The sequence below is a fragment of the Galeopterus variegatus genome, unplaced genomic scaffold, assembly GCF_000696425.1.
Source record: "Galeopterus variegatus unplaced genomic scaffold, G_variegatus-3.0.2 Scaffold3539, whole genome shotgun sequence".
Taxonomy (NCBI): domain Eukaryota; kingdom Metazoa; phylum Chordata; class Mammalia; order Dermoptera; family Cynocephalidae; genus Galeopterus; species Galeopterus variegatus.
This window is the reverse complement of record NW_007729650.1, coordinates 186,591-197,888: the sequence shown is the minus strand read 5'-3', so window position 1 is coordinate 197,888 and position 11,298 is coordinate 186,591. Positions and strand designations below refer to the sequence as shown.

The 11,298-nt window shown below is 39.5% G+C and overlaps 1 non-coding gene across 1 annotated transcript; it reads right to left on the bottom strand.

Moving 5' to 3' along the window:
• Window positions 1–9,705: 9,705 nt before the first annotated feature.
• Window positions 9,706–9,779, bottom strand: TRNAI-GAU. Its single transcript has one exon. It is a non-coding gene; the product is annotated as a tRNA-Ile (tRNA).
• Between the last annotated feature and the right edge of the window lie 1,519 nt (window positions 9,780–11,298).

The following is an 11,298-nucleotide window of genomic DNA, read 5'->3' as shown; positions in this document are numbered from 1 at the left end:
AAGCTATCCTGAATTCCCCAAAAATGCCAGCTCTAAACTTAAGCTTTTCTTTCCTGTCAACATGATTCAGTAAAATAGAACCAGTCAGCGACAAACAAGTGTATACAGCTCTATATGCCCTAAAAGGAGTGTAAGTTTATAATAGTGTTAAAGAAAAAAATTACCCAAACACTTGTCACTTGTTAAAGATGGTAAGACAGACTTTATTCAAGGGGAACCATGGTGACCACTGCAGCGGGGTTTTGTAGTTGGGGAGAGAGATCGGACTCAACTCCAAAAAGGGAAAGTGGGGATTTAAAACCAAGGAGTAGGATGGGGGTCAGTGGATGGAAAATCTCTAAGAGGAAACGTCAAAGATAAGGGGTTTCTGGCTAAAAACTGACTTGATAGGATTATTGAGGAAGGCAGGCCAGGGAGATAACATTCCAAGGGTGGTCGGATACCAAGTGTTGAGGATTTTCGCTAAATTGACGTAACAAGATTCCTGCTCAAACTGGATCCTGCAAGGACAGAGAGGGAAGCCCAAGGTCAGGCCTAGGCAAGCATGGGACTGAGAGAAGGCTGACTGAAGTTTTGACCAAAGGAGACAGTCTTTGCCAACAGTCAATCACTATAAGGATCAATGTACTTCATGTATGCTTTATAAGCTGCGCTGTGAGCCAAGCTTCTTACCACTTAAGGTTGAAAGTCTCCCGGCTCATGAACTGTTTTTTATGAACAATAAACTTTTACAAAATTTTAGCTTGATTTTATTTTTGACAAAAATAAGTCAAAAAAAGTACAGCAAACTCTTTCTTGGGAAAATATATGAAAATGGTCAGGGCCCATCAGATGTTCATAATCTTGTTCAGCATTTGATGTAAATATGCATGTGTGCCCAGGTGTTCCTTGGTTATCATCTAGTGTAATTGCGCATGTGCACCCAGGTGTCCTGGGTTATGGACTTAAGTATAAGGATGAGTGGCTCTGATCCACAGTGCCTCCCACCTCCGGGATGCCCTCAGGGTGGGGGCACGAGGAAGCCACTGCTGCCGCTACTGGAGGCGGCAGTGGGCCGGCGACCCAACGCAAGGCCACCGCCACTGCTGGACCTGTAAGCTACTGCCACTGAGGATGCTGAGGACTGAGCTCGCGCCATCTGCCAACAGCTCCTGGAATCTTTTCCAATTACCTGCGTGTGAGGGGTCTGGGGACCCAGCCTGTACGATGGGTTTGAAGGGTCTGAGCCCTAGCTCAAACAATGTAAATGGAAACTTAGTATAACTAAAATAATAAATAACAAACATTTTGGTTTTAGTTATGATTTGCCTTACTTTAAACCCTTAAACATGGGTTTGAAGTGTGCGGGTCCACTCACACATGGCTTTTTTTTTCAATAAATATATTGGAAAATGCATTCATGACATACCTAACCAGTTCAGTAGCCTACCTGACAGTAGGCTATTAATAGGCTGTTAAGTAGTAAACACTTAACCACTGAAGCACAGTTGCAACCGTGGGCAACGTGCATAGTGTGCAGTGTACTTAGGTAGTAGTTAAGTAGTTTTGAGGGAGTCAAAAGTTAAACATGGATATTCAACTGCATGGGGGGCAGAGGGGACTGGCGCCCCTCACCCCCAAGTATAATGATATGGCTCCTTTTTTCTCAAAGCAAGCTTCCTTTTGCTGTTCTTGGTGAGAAACATGATTTTGTCTAAAGCCAAATGAAAATGACTTTTTTTCCTTTTAGGAATTCAAAACTGTAGGGAAAGTGAAAGTAAATGACAGACTTGGAGGGAGGGGGGGTTCAGAATCTTGCTGAGCATTGGATGTAAATATGCACGTGTGCCCAGGTGTTCCTTGGTGCAAAGCTACACCACTACGCCAGTTGTTGAGTTAGCCAAAACCTTTTATTATTTGTTATACTAAGAGTTATACTAAGTTTCCATTTGTATTGTCCGGGCTAGGGTTTGAACCCTTCAAACCCATTGTAGAGACTGAGTCACCAGACCCCTCACACACGGGTCCACACTAGGTAACTTGCAAAGGTCCCAGGAGCCATTAGCAGATGACACAAGCTCAGTCCTTGGCATCAGCGGCCACCTCTCAGGGTATGCCGGTGGCACTGGCAGCAACAGCCTCCAGCAGCAGTAATGGCACACACACACGCACGCACGCACGCTCCCCTCACCCCAGGCATCCTGATCAGAGCCACTCATCCTTCATACTTAAGTCCATAACACAGGACACCTGGGTGCACATGTGCAATTACATTAGACAATAACCAAGGAACACCTGGGCACACGTGCATATTTACATCAAATGCTCGGCAAGATTTTGAACATCTGAGGGGCTCTGACCATTTTCCTATATTTTCCTAACACTTGGTTATTATCTAATGTAATTGCACATGTGCGCCCAGGCGTTTCTTGGTTGTCTGACTCCACCCCAGTGTTCCTGGGTTATTGGACTTAAGTACAAAGGACCAACAGCTCTGATCCACAGTGATCCCCACCCCTGGGACCCTTTCAGGGGGACCACAGGCAGGCCACTACTGCTGCTGGAGGCTGTAGCTACAAGCCGCTGCTGCTGCTGCTGAAGAAGCTGAGGACTGAGCTTGCATTAGAATGAAACTGTCAACTCTGCCAACTGCCTTCAGGGTCTTTTCCCAATTACCTAGCTCATGACCTGTATGTGAGGGGTCTGGTGACCTAAATTGGCATGTGAGGGGTCTGTGACCCATTCTATACAATGGGTTTGAAGGGTCTGTGAGCCCTAGCCCTACCAAAACCAAACACTTAAGGAATTTAGAGCTTTCTCATCGTGGTGTAGAATGATATTTGAGACACCAGGTAGGTGAATTAGGTCCAGTATCAGTTGGCTTTAGGGATGCCTAGAGTTTGTTGTTTTCATTTGTCTTTGCATTGCACTAGAAAGAAAGCTCAACAAAGTTATAGTATTGCTACTGCTAAGAAGAAGAATATTAATAAACCACAAACTGTGAATGACCTATTTCTTTTTTTACTTTCTGTTCATACCTTTTCTGCTATGCTTTACCAAACAGCACATGGAAAAGCAGGTCCTTAGAAAAATGGGATTTGAAAACTGAATTTCTTTTTACTAGGAAGTTCATAGTGAGTTTTAGAAGGCAATTTCTGCTGTTCATAATCACACCATCCCAAAACTAGAGAATAGCACTTATATAGTCGATAGGTTTACCTTCAAAAACCAAAGACCCAGGAGATATTCTGGTTGCTGAATAAGATTCTAAAACCATTTAATGATTTAATAATGTAATAATATTAATAATTTTAAAATAATAATGTTGATAATTAAATAATTTGCATTAATATTTTTTAAGTTAAAGTACATGTTCTAATCTTAACTTTCTATTTATCTAGTTTTCCAAGAAATTGTTTATATTTGCTATCAACAGTTGACAGTATAGCCTAATGTAGTTTAGCCTACGCTGTTATGTAAATATGTCAGTTTGAATCCATTAAGAAACAGATGCAAAGATGGGATTCAATGTGCAAGAGATTTATTGGAGGAAACCCTTATGAAAGATAAAGGGGAAGGGAGCAGAATTAGAGAGAGTGATGCAGGTCTAACACCTGTGACAGGAGAGAGAGGAGGGATGATTGGATGGGAAGTGCCCCAGACGCAGATCAACTCTGAGAAAAACTCACCTAGGCTAATGGGAAGTCTCTGAGGCAAAGTTAAAAACTAAAAGAATTCTGACTTGTTCATGAATGGGCTGGCTGTTACACCCTGCTATGTTCAGTCATCGTCTGGGAGCAGCCCAGGGTAAGCATTGCCTGGCATTAACACACAAGAGCCCAAAGTGTGTCAGCTGTCAATCAGCTGTGCTCCCTGCAGCAGGTTCTCCCGAAGCTGGATGCCTTCGTGACTACCATAGCCCACCTCTCGTTCTGCACTGACCCATCTCTTCACATATGTTCTGGAAGCAGATTTTTCGTGTTCCCTGTGGGCTTCTTTTCTTAAGGAGAAAGTCTGAAGAGGAAGATTAGTGGGATGAACTACAGCCTCCCATTACTGCAGTAGGTCTCCGGCTGCAACCGGTACTCATCATTTCCCTCCACTGTTCATTTTAACTTTACCTCACCTTCAACTATTACCTTGCAGTCCATCAGCATGAATCAGGTAAGTCTAACATGTTCAGCTGAGTATATGCCTCAAGTTTAGGAACATACTTTCTGGTAAGGAACACAGCTTTCATGAGGTGGACAATGTGAAATGTTTCTTCCAGGACTAGCCAAGGACCCCATCTTACATGTCTGTTTAAAAATTGGGATCATCCCCTTTTAATTTCTAAACAATTGTGATGTTGATGTTTGTCAGAAAAATTAAAAAATATGTAGTGAATCAGAATTTTTTGTTAGTTAGATACCAAGAGGGCAATGCCGTGGGAAGATTGGAGGTAGAGGGTCCCCCTTGTCCAGGGACATGTCTGGCTGCCATGCTCCTGAGGAAGATTGTTGTTCCCAGTGATGTGGCATGCAGAACCTCTGCTGTGTGGACTGGAATCAAGGCTTTTGAGACAGAAATAATTTTACAAAGGTTTCTTGAAAGCCAAGCACGAGGATTGACCTGGGAAACACAAGCCAACAGAGTTGAAAAGTGCTCCGAAGTCTACCCTAAGCAAAGGCATTTTATAAGGGAGTTTCAAAGGGGAGGGGGAAAGTTCCAAGTACAGTTGTCCTTTTCTCATGGAACACAAGAATCACAATCATTGGCTACTGATTACAACATGGGAACCAGAGCATCTACCTGTAGTATAAAGCAAAAGCTTTGTGCTTCTCCTATTCTTAATGATATCTAAATAGCTTTTTCAGAACCATCAGGTTACACATTAATCAATAAATCAGCAGTTCTAACCACATGCACACACAAGAAGACCTCAAGAGGCCATTGTATTGGAAACAGTTTTTAGCTGATTACCAAGTATTTACTTGTTTCTATGGTTCTGATATTATGTCATTTTTTTACTATTAGAAAGTTAAGTTTGCTCTACATAAGTAGATTGTGTTTAGGAAAAGAAAAACAACTGACATATCATGCCTTTGTAGAAGGAGTTTTCTCTTATATTTTTATTAGTAAGTCTTTAATAGGCCTGAATATTTAAATTACTGAGTTCCTTCAGGCCACTTCCTTCAACTGTCTGGTTCTCAGTTACTCAGCTATAAACTATAATGGTATTTGTTACTACATCATGCAAATTAATCAGGAATACTATTTATTATAACTAAGTTTTTAAAATCTATCAGTACTAATTGTTTTTTTGTTGTTTTTTTTATGAAGACTAATTGTTAATGTCAGTTAAGTACTTGGAATTTTTTGGCTCACAAAAATATACGGTAATAGCCTTCTTTTTAAGGAATGTAGCAATTAACCTTTGAGTGGTGCCGTCTTAAGTAGACCTAATAAACATGTTTTCGGGAAGTCTGCATAAATGGCAGAAATTACTTAGAGGGAGATGAAAGCTGCAGCATTTGACTAGCAATATAAAGCATTTTTTATACTAATGTGAAAATAATTTTAAAAGCTGAAAGTAATTGGAATTTCTCATACATACTACATAGGTGTATTAGAATCATTAACATTTAGAACCATTAAAGTCTATTCAAGATAAATTGTACAGTATTTCAAAGTAACCAAATAGCTGAAAAGGGAAAATTCTTCTGTGTAGGATAATTCTAGCTAACAATTGCAAAAGAAATCATAAAATTTTAAAAATTATGATTTTGCAACTCCTCATGAAATGGACCTAGGCAGTGATTACCAATAGATGCTGAAACCACTATCAGAAAGTTTTAATGGAGAACTTTATAATGGACCCCTCCACCTGAAAATACTTGAACCCACTGATCAAAATAAACATGTATCCCAACTACATTAAAGACCTATAGTAAAAACTTCTATCCTGAAAAAGTTATTATAAACTTCATGAAAAGACAAGCCATTTCTTTGTAAATATCTTGTATAGTTTGAATAGGTGAATCATGTACTGGAAATTTAATCCGCAATGCAATAGTGTTGAAAGGTAGGGACTGATAGGAGGGGTTTAGGTCATGAGGACTCCACCCTCATGAATGACCTTGCCAGATGCTGACACCTTAATATTGGACTTCCTTGCCTCCAGAACTGTGAGAAATAAGTTTCTTTTCTTTATAAGTTACCCAATCTATGGTATTCTATTATAGCAACATAAAACAGACTAAGACAATACCATAGAGAAAATTGAGCATATGTGCATTGCAGCATTTTTTTAGTTTCTCTGCAGAATTTTTAAAAATATAATTATGTAGCTTTTATATATATGTATATACATACTTACATATTTATAGGGTACAGAGTTGACTATCAGCATTTGTGTACAGTGCATGATGATCGAATAAATATTAGCACGTTCATCACTACAAATTGTAATTACTTTTTGTGTTCGTTATCCATTTACTCCCTATCTCCCCCCCGTCCCCTTTTCCCACCTCTAGTAACTATGGGTCTTTTCTCTCCTTCTGAAAGTTCAATGTTTTCTTTTTTTTTTTGTCTTTTTTCGTGTCCGGCAACAGATCGCAACCCTCAGTGTCGCACCCGTACGGGACCGGGACCGGCAACGGGATCGCAACCCTTGGTGTTGCGTCCGCACCTCGCTCAGTCAGTGAACGGGAACCAGTCTGTATGTGGGATCCGAACCCTCGGCGGGAGCGCCGCCGCACTCCCAAGCGGCGCACTGTAGCAGTGCGCCACCAGGCCGGCCCTCAATGTTTTATTATGGTCTTTCTTTCCTTGTTTCTTAGTTCCCACTTATGAGTGAAGACGTGGTATTTCTCTTTCTTTGCCTGGCTTATTTCTCTTGTAATCTTCCCAAGGCTCATCCATGTTGCTGTGGATGGCAGAATTTCATTCATTTTTATGGCTGAGTAGTATTTCATTGTGTATATATAACACATTTTCCTTATCCAGTTGTCCATCAATGGTTGGTTGTCCATTTAGGTTGGTTCCATATCTTGGCTATTGTAAATAGAGCTGTGAGGAACACAGGAGTGCAGTTATCCCTTTGACATGATGATTTCCATTCCTTCAGGTGTATATCTAGAAGTGGGATTGCTGGATCATGTGGTAGTTCTATCTGTAGTTGTTTGAGAAACCTCCATACCATTTTCCATAAAGGCTGTCCTAATTGATAGTCTCATCAACAGTGTAGAAGAGTTACCTTTCCTATACATCCTCATCAGCACCTGTTATTCTCAGTCTTTTTGATAACAGCCAGTCTAGCTGGAGTGAGATGATATCTCAATGTGGTTTTGATTTCTGCAGTATTTTTTATAATACCAAAAATTGGAAACAACCGATATCCACCATTAGATGAATGCAGCCACTCTGATTTATTCATACAATAGAAATCTGTACAGCACTAAATGTAGTAATACAATAAAGCTCTAAAATATAATGTTTTAAAAAAGTAAATTTTAAGATGTAAAATATGCCAGTTATATACAGTTTAAAAGCAAAATATACTATGTTAATTTCAGATCCTCATACCAGCCAGCTGCCAAAAATCAAAAACAAAAACAAAAAGTACTACGTTATTAATGGATACACATAAGGTAGAACTATAAAAACAAACATTGAAAGAATACATTCTAGCTTGAAGATGGTAATTATCATGAGAAAAAAAGGGAAAGAGGAAAAGAGATGAAAGAGCAGGGCTTTAATTTATCTAGAACTTTTTATTTATTAAAAACCAAAGCAAATATGGTAAAATCTGCATGGTGAATATATAGGTGTCAGCTGTATTATTTTCTGTATGTTTGATATATTTCATAGTGTTAAAATCATAATAGTAAGGAATGCCTGAAGTAAAAATGAGAAAGAACACACACAAGTATTTTCCTATAAATCTGATAGACACAGTAAGATGTCCCTGAAATGTGGTCCAGGATCACAAAGGTAACAAGTACAATAGTAACAAGTACAAATATAGATGGTGAACTGAATGGGTGTGAATCTCACTCAACAAAATTTGATGCGCAAGAAATGATACCCTCATCTTTAAAATAAAATTAAAGTCATAGCTTTGTTCTGAAAGCTGTTGGGCAATTTTGTCTTGTCTACTGGTGCCCATCCTACATTTACTGAATAGCTGCCTTGGTAATCCTTTATTGACTACCTTCCTTCCTCTGATTTACTTCCCCATTTCCCTGCCCTCTCAAATAAGCTACTTGCACTCCAGTCTTTTGGGGGGAGTTGCTTATAGGAAGCCCAAATGAAGGCAATTAAGTGCTATGGCATCCTTAACTCAAGCACTTTGTTCATAAATGTAAGAGATGTTTAAAATGTTGAGTTTCTTGGATTTACATGTAAGAACACATACAAATCGGGCCAGCCCGTGGCTCACTCGGGAGAGTGCGGTGCTGATAACACCAAGGCTCCGGGTTCGGATCCCATATAGGGATGGCCGGTTCGCTCACTGGCTGAGCGTGGTGCTGACAACACCAAGTCAAGGGTTAAGATCCCCTTACCGGTCATCTTTAAAAAAAAAAAAAAAGAACACGTACGAACAATATTTTACAGTAATAACTCTCGGATCAAAGATAGACATAGTATTATGATATACCTTATGTGTTTGTCAGACTTCACTAGGCTTGAGCTCCCATCCAGATGTTTGGGAAATCTATTTATTTATTTATTATTTTTATTTTTTATTTATTTATTTTTTTGTCCTGTTTGAGACCAGCCGCACCGTGCTCAGCCAGTGAGCACTGTGAGCGCACCGGTCATTGCTATATAGGATCCGAACCCGTGGTGGGAGCGCTGCTGCGCTCCCAGCGCCGCACTCTCCTGAGTGCACCACGGGCTTGGCCCTGGGAAATCTATTTAAAGGATAAACAAGATGCCAGTCAGAATATATCAAAATGAAGTTTTATAAAAATAAAAGAAATAACAAACATTAGGCATTTGGGGCAACCTATATGTTAGAGGGTTCCCCTTCCAATTCGATGTGTTGTAGCTCCCCTTCCAGACCCTCCCCCACTTTCTTTCAGGCTTACTTCTCAATTCAAATGACTTTGGATCCATTGGGATGGGCCCAGTGTTAGTATCATTATATAGTAGTATGCTTTCCTCTCATAACTCAGTAGAAAATTACTAAATGCTCGTTATGTACAAAATACTGTTCTAGAGCTCCAGACACTTCAAGACTTAGTTTCTTTCTAAACTAAAGCATTTGGTCAGTAATACTAACTAAACACAGGTAGAGACTCCAATCCTTGTTTGTTCTGTTTCTCCACAAGAGCATTAAGTATTTATTTTACAAGGGATTAGCACTACTTGGCTGGGAAATAGTAAACCACCTCCATTTGTCCCTCTGCTTACCAGCATGAGATAGGAAGAGTCCACTTACTTATAGTTTCTCAGTGAAGCATAACAAATATAACTCCATAGCCTAGATAAGGCTTTATTCTCAGTAGCAATTAAAATACAGCCATATCCCCTAAGAAGCTGCCTTCCTGTCTCCCAAATCAGTTTAGGGATGCAGTATTGGCGTTCAAAATACTTATCCTCTCTTCCTATACTCACATCCCTGGGCAACCATTGTTCCACTTTCAGTCACTATATGTTAGTGTACATTTTCTAAGATTTTATATAAATAGATCAACCAGTATGTATTATTTTTTGCCTTTTTGTTGTTGTTGTTGTTGCTGGCCAGTATGGGATTCAAACCCTTGACCTTGGTATTATCAGCACCATGCTCTAACCAACTGAGCTAACTGGCCAGCCCATATTTTTTTTCATGCAACGTAATTATTCTGAGATTAATCTATGTTGTTGCATGTATCAATAGTTCTTTCTTTTTTGTTGCTAAGTAGTATTCCTTGTACGGATATACCTCAACTTGTTTGTCCATTCATATATTAATGGACTTTTGGGTTGTTTCCACTTTTGGCTATTACACAACTGTTAATTTTAAGGTATGAACAGGAATGATATTTTTCTGGATGACCAAGAGATATTAGAAGTAATTGCTTCAGTTAATGGAAATTCAAAGCATTACACTTGGACGCAGAAGATCTGGGTTGGTTGTTTACTGGTTCTGAGATTTGGGGCCAATAACTTTAAACTTGCTGAGCTTTGATTCCCTCATATGTAAAAAAAGATTAGTAATACCTGCCTCCTAGAATTGTTGTGAGAATTAAATAAAGCAATTCATATATTTAGCCTTTCATTAAAATATTAGCCATTAGTACTATGGAAGTAGAGGGGAGAACATTAAGAAGTTAAGGTAGAACCTGACGTAGTCAGCTTGGGCTGCCATGCAAAATACCATTGACTGGGTGGCTTAAACTACAGAAATGTATTTCTTGCAGTTTCGGAGACTTGGAAGTCTGAAAACAGTGCAAGCATGGCCAGGTTCTGGTGAGAGCTCTCTTCCTGGTTTGCAGATGGATGCCTTCTCTCTGAGTCCCCTCACATGGCTGAGAAAGGGGTTTGCAACTTGTTCTTTGGTGTCTCTTCTTATACAAACACTAATCCCATCACGAGGGGCCTACCCTCACAAGCTCATCTAAACCTAATTAGTCCCAGTCTCCGAATATCATCACATTGCAGGTTAGGGCTTTAACATATGAATTTGGGGGGTTGGAGGGGAGACACCATTCAGTCCATAGCAGAACACTTTTTATTTTTCCAGGCCTCTCTATGAACCCCTGTAATGAGGACCAAAAGATGTCAAATATCATGGCTCTGAGTGAAAAGATAAAAAAATATGTTAGTCAATGTCTCTTTCTTCTTGAGGGCAAGCTCCATTTCCTTTCCTCTGATTTCATATTGCTTAATATGTTATTCTTATATCAGGTACTCCATGAATATTTATTGAGATAATAATAAGTAATTGTATAGTGTTCTATAGATTACAATGCATTTTCAGATACCTTGTCTCATTTTGACCCTCAAAGTTCCCCAGAGAATTAGGGATAGCAGATATCCCCATTATCAGGCTAGGAAACTAATGCTCAGAGAGGATAATAACTAACTGAGATAATAACCCAGCTCTTCAAATGCCAGCTCAGAGTGTGTTCTACTTTGGCACACTGCCTACTACTATTTCTTGACAGGATTCAGGTGGGTGCTTTAGCCTCCAGTTAATACTAATATATAGCATCTTTGCAAAATAAAAGACCAAACTTTATTTTTAGAAAACTAACAGTTAGTGCATTTTGATACTTACACTGCAATATATGCTTTTACAAGGAACCACAAAGGATCTGAAAATTTCAAGGTATAGTATTAAGACTG